At 38.4% G+C, this 5,815-nt stretch overlaps 1 pseudogene; it reads left to right on the top strand.

The window, feature by feature from the left end:
- Nucleotides 1-3,367: 3,367 nt before the first annotated feature.
- On the top strand, nucleotides 3,368-3,584 carry LOC139005349 (small nuclear ribonucleoprotein G pseudogene; annotated as a pseudogene).
- Nucleotides 3,585-5,815: the final 2,231 nt, after the last annotated feature.

A 5,815-nucleotide genomic window follows, 5' to 3' on the forward strand; every position in this document is an offset into this window, starting at 1 on the left:
TTGGATTACTGCTCTGAATTAAACACAACAGCAAAATAAATAAATAAATAAATAAATAAATAAATAAATAAATAAAATAGCAATCACTGCTACTTGATCAGGTCATGTGATATTATCTGTTCAATGATTGTTTTCTCACTTGACTGGGTGAACATTACCCCTCAAATAAGAATTCAAATTATGTGGTATGGCTTTATATCAAATCAAAGGAACTGCTGAGAGCAAATAGATCAATATTTTCTCAAAAGAACCATGATTTACTTAAAATGATGGAAAAAAATACACATTTCCCTCACATAAGCTTTTCTTTTCATTAGAATGTTATATCCAGAAAGCAATTGTTTTTCTTTCTCTTCCTCATTCCTTTTCTCTTTCCCTCTATCTTCTCCTTCCTAATAGTAATGTGCTTACTATTTAAATATTTAACAAATGGGTATAAAGTACCTATTTAGGCCAGGAATTTTCACATGTATATTATCCGATGTAAGCCATACAACAATCATATGAGGTATGTACCATCTTTAGTTTATAAATGAGAACATTGGGAATGAGAGAAATTTATTGACTAGCTTAAGAGAGTATCACTAAGTTACACAACCACACTATGATAGTGCTTGCTAGAAACTTCCAAGAAGCCATATATTTCTGTCCCGGCCTAAAACAGATGATATGCTTATGTAGTTTTCAGTGAGAGGGCCAAACATCGCAATCCAATAGATCAAACTAACTAGTGTAACTGGTTTGAAGAGTAATTTTAAAACACATGCTTGTCATCACCCAAAATAGGTTCATTCTTTCTTCCTTAGTAACAGAAACTCCAATTTAGCCAGTAACAAGGCTGGCCTTTGCATCCAAGTATGACCAGTGTAAGCAAAATTTTTCTGTGCACCATATAGAAAGTGTCCTTACAGGCAAGAGGCAAAGCCTCCGTCTTCCATTATTATTTTTGCAGGATCAAATGTAAATATGATATTGGAGCCTGTGTGGGTCAAACTGTGTCTCTCCAAAAAAATAAGATATGCTAACATTCTAACCCTTAAAACCTGTGAAAGAGACCATATTTTGACTGTACCTTTTCTATGTTTAGGTGTTTAGGTATGCAAAGACTTACCATCTATATATATATAAGGCTAATATGCAAAGTGTCTCCTTGGAAGTTCGACCCAGAGACTGGGAGTTCGATCGCTCACTATGATGTGTGCTGACCACCAGGGGACGGCGTGGAATGAAGGAAGGCCCCGATCAGCCCTGATTGCTGGCCAGGCCTAGGGACCCTACCCATGCACGAATTTTGTGCACTGGGCCTCTAGTTGTGTTATAATTTCCTACAGTATTCAGTAACATGCTGTTTAGGTTTGTAGCCTAAGAGCCCTAGGTTATACCATACAGCCTAGGTAGGTAGTAGGCTGTACCATCTAGGTTTGTGTAAGTGCACTGTGTGATGTTTGCACAACAAAATCAGCTAACAACACATCTCTCAGAACATATTCTGTTGTTATGGAATATGTGACTGTATTAAATACTTGCTTCCACTTAAATGAAGTATCAAAAATAATCAAATTCATAGAATCAAAATGTGGAGTAGTGGTTGTCAGGAGTTGAGAAGAGGGAGAAAAGGGGAGATACCAATCAATAAAGTTTCAGACAAGCAATACGAATAAGTTCTAGAGATATGCTATATAACACTGTACCTCTAGTCCAGGGGTGGGCAAACTTTTTGACTCGAGGGCCACAATGGGTTCTTAAACTGGACCGGAGGGCCGGAACAAAAGCATGGATGGAGTGTTTGTGTGAACTAATATAAATTCAAAGTAAACATCATTACATAAAAGGATACGGTCTTTTTTTTTTTTTTTTTTTTTTTAGTTTTATTCATTTCAAACGGACCGGATCCAGCCCGCGGGCCATAGTTTGCCCACGGCTGCGTCAGTGATAATATGGTTTACACTAAAAAACTGGTTAAAAGAGTAGATCTTATATTAAGTGATTATCTCACAGTAGGATAAAATATAAAATACAACTGATATTTCATTAAAGGTAGTTCAAGAAGCACATTTCTGCACCAGGAATCAGCAAATGTTCTGTGTAAATAAGTATATGGGCTTTTCAGGCCATATAGTCTCTGTTGCAAGTACATAACTCTACTCTTTTAACATGAAAGCAGCCATAAGTAATCTAAATGAATAAACATGGCTGTGTTTCAATCAATCTTTATATTCAAAAACAGATGGGCCCTCGCTTGTTTGGCTCAGTGGATAGAACATCAGCCTAGGTTTGATTTCAATCGAGGGTCCATGGTTGTGGGCTCGATCCCCTGTATGGAGCATGCAGGAGGTAGCCAATCAATGATTCTCTCTCATCATTGATGTTTCTCTCTCTCTCTCTCTCCCTCTCCCTTCCTCTCTGAAATCAATTAAAAAATATATTAAAAAAAAAAAAAAAAGATGGTGGGCCAGATTTGATCCAGTAGCTATGGTTTGCTAAATCCTGTTATAGACCATAAACTTCCAGAGAGTGGATGTCTCCTTTATTTTATTCCTAATTGTCTCCCCAGTGCTTAAAATAATCTCTCCAATAACAGGTGCTCAATAAAAAAGTATTGAACAGATGAATAGTCTACTCTCTGTTACAGATGCAGAACTCGCTTGTTTTGAGGTGACAGTCATATGTCCAAGGTCATGGATACCATGGATGACCATTGATAGGGTGTTAACTTGTCCTGGTTAACAAGATAAAAACCACAGATGTTTCAAAGATCAAATATAGTCTGGGAAGCAAAGGCGATCACCAGTTGCTAGAAATAAGAAAGAAAGAAGCTATTGGAACTTGGTAGGTTTTTAAGGAAGCTGAGAGGAATGGGGTGGAGTGGGAGTCGGGGGTGTGAGTGGGGGGGAATCTAGAAGGGGCATATGATGGATTGCTTAGTGAGGTTGGAGAGATGAGTGAGAGTTGGCAATGACCAAGAGGGTAGCAATTTCCTCTAACAAGGCAGGTGGGGATAGTGGCCCAGGTAGATTAGACTAGAACAGTGGTTCTCAACCTGTGGGTTGCGACCCCTTTGGGGGTCGAATGACCCTTTCACAGAGGTCGCCTAAATACATCCTGCGTATCAGATATTTACATTATGATTCATAACAGTAGCAAAATTACAGTTATGAAGTAGCAACAAAAATAATTTTATGCGTGGGAGTCACCACAACATGAGGAACTGTATTAAAGGGTCGAGGCATTAGGAAGGTTGAGAACCACTGGACTAGAAGGAATTGCTTGATAATCCATTGCACTATCCTCTTTACAAACAGCGAGAGCGTGAGAAAGAGCACACAATTTCCATTTCAAGGCAACACTACGCCACTTAGTAGACACCATGAGCATAGCTCACCCTCGAGAATTGAAAAAATGTAAGAAGTTATCTTGAAAATTAAGTAGTAGCAAACATGTCCAAGGAAGGGGATTTGGTCCCTTTATGAATCCTGTAATAGATGCATGTGTAGAGATCACAACTAGGAGAGACAGAATAATATTGGAGTGGCGGTAATACAAGGAAGTGTGTCATCATGCTAGAAGCCTCTGAAAAAGTATAAATAATGACTGTGTTCACCAGAGAAATAAATTGCTTCCACTTGTCCCTTCTCCAAAGGGCCTGTTCCATTGCGGTGTGAAAATCAAGTCATGTACAGTTGTCATATTAAATTCCTTTATTTAAAAAACAAACACAGAACCATTCTGATGACTGCTAAGATCAGGTCCACAAGCCTCTGGCTGACATGCAAAGTTCTGCATCATTTGCTCCCAATCTACCTCTCTAGTCACTTCATCCCAAAACCCCTTTTCCCCACATGTATGTTTCCTAGAGCCACACCAGGCCCTTCACTGTTTCCCTCAACATGCCTGGCACTTTCACAGAAAAAATGTCTGCGCTCTAGCTGGTCTCTGGCCTGCAATGCCTTTCTTCTCCTCTCCATTGAACAAATTCTTACCCCCCTGTGAGATCTGCACTGTGAAGCTTTCATGGCTCACTTGCCCAGTTTGTCTCTCATTCCACTGCTCTGCCATTAGATTACATCCCAAGTACGTGTTTGCATGTCTGCCCTTGGGCTGAGACAGGGAGCTCCTTGAAAGCTAGTTTTTTGTTTTTTAAATTTATTGTTGACACTAGTACAGATGTCCCCCATTTCTCTCCCTCTTTTACCCACTTCCACCCAGCCCCTACTCCTCACCCCTTCACCCCCCATCCCCGACTCTGGCCTTCAGCACACTGTTGTCTCTGTCCATGAGCTATGCTTATATCTTCTTTGGCTGATCTCTTCACCTTCTTTCCCCCTCCCCATCCTCCTCCCTTCTGAACTCTATTAATTTGTTCCATGCATCTATGTCTCTGGTTCTATTTTGAAAGCTAGTTTGAATATTCTGGTGCTTAAGCATAACTGACAAAACTTCAAATAGCCCATGATGCTGCATTTAAAGCAATGATAACAGTATTTTGTCCTGCTTTCTCTCTTGCTATACTAATTTCCCTTTCTGCACTTAACTCTTCCCAGCTGAATCTTCTATTTTGCTACTCTCACACCCAGGCACAGAAGAAAACATCTCTATGCAAGGTTGATAAGCTTATCTTTAAGAAGGGCCTAATAGCCAGGCAGGCATGGCTCAGTGGTTGAGCATCGACTTATGAATCAGGAGGTCATGGTTTGATTCCTGGTCAGAGCACATGCCAGGGTTTCAGGCTCGATCCCCAGTGTGGGGCGTGCAGGAGGCAGCCCATCAATGATTCTTTCTCATTATTAATGTTTCTATCTCTCTATCCCTCTGCCTTCCTCTCTGAAATCAATAAAAAACTTTTTTTTAAAAAAGGGCCAAATAAGTGTTTCAATTGTGTTTTCTAATTATTGAATGCCCAAATCCACAAAGACCCTTTAGAGAACTTTTCAATCCTGTGAGTGCATTTTTAAGGAACTGTAACTAGTATATTTTTATTAGTTATCTTACATTTAACTTATCAGCATAACTTACTGCATCTAACGCATTTCCTTGGGAAGCAGAACAATCTACTTTTCCTCTATTAACAGAGTGTTGTTTCTCCAACTGAAACTTGGCACATAATAATATTAATTAAACCAAATCTTTAATTTCTTCAAAATAGTGTTCCCAAATAAACACAATAAAGTTCACGATCTCTGGGTTAGCATGTGCCATCAGGGGACTACGATGGAATCCGACATTTCCTGTCCTTTCCTTTCCTTTCCTTTCCTTTCCTTCCCTTCTCTCCCTTTCTTTCTTTCCTTCTTTCTTTCTTCTTTCCCTCTTACTTTGTTGTGTTATTAAACATTTTCATATCATAATAATATCATAATGTTTTAGTTTTATAATAATAAATATGTTTTAAAACTATTTGAAGTTACATGGAACACCCTCAAAGAGTTTTAATGTTGCAGTTAAATAAACATCCTTCTGAAGTTGACCTTTTGACATTTTATTTCATAATAAGCCTTAAAGAAGTAGACTTATTCTTCCCCAAATTTTCTCACTTAAAACAGTTATCAAGGTACAATTTCCTCAAATCTAAAACATTTACGAAGTTACAGAAAACAAACAATAAAAAGAGACTGTATTAAAAATGACACAAGTGACTAGGCTAAATCTACTATTTCAAAAAAGTGTCTTAAAAAACAGAAAATAAAATAAATTTATTTATTAAAATTATATTGTGATCTAAAGCAGACAAAATTATGTGTATTTCTCAGAACCTGTTTTTGCTGTACTTATTCACTGCTGTCCCACGTCTTGTCCCTGCCTTTCCCAGTTGCCATATTTT

The sequence above is a fragment of the Myotis yumanensis genome, unplaced genomic scaffold, assembly GCF_028538775.1.
Source record: "Myotis yumanensis isolate MYYU_CA2020_CCGP unplaced genomic scaffold, mMyoYum1.0.hap1 SCAF_3, whole genome shotgun sequence".
NCBI classification, from domain to species: domain Eukaryota; kingdom Metazoa; phylum Chordata; class Mammalia; order Chiroptera; family Vespertilionidae; genus Myotis; species Myotis yumanensis.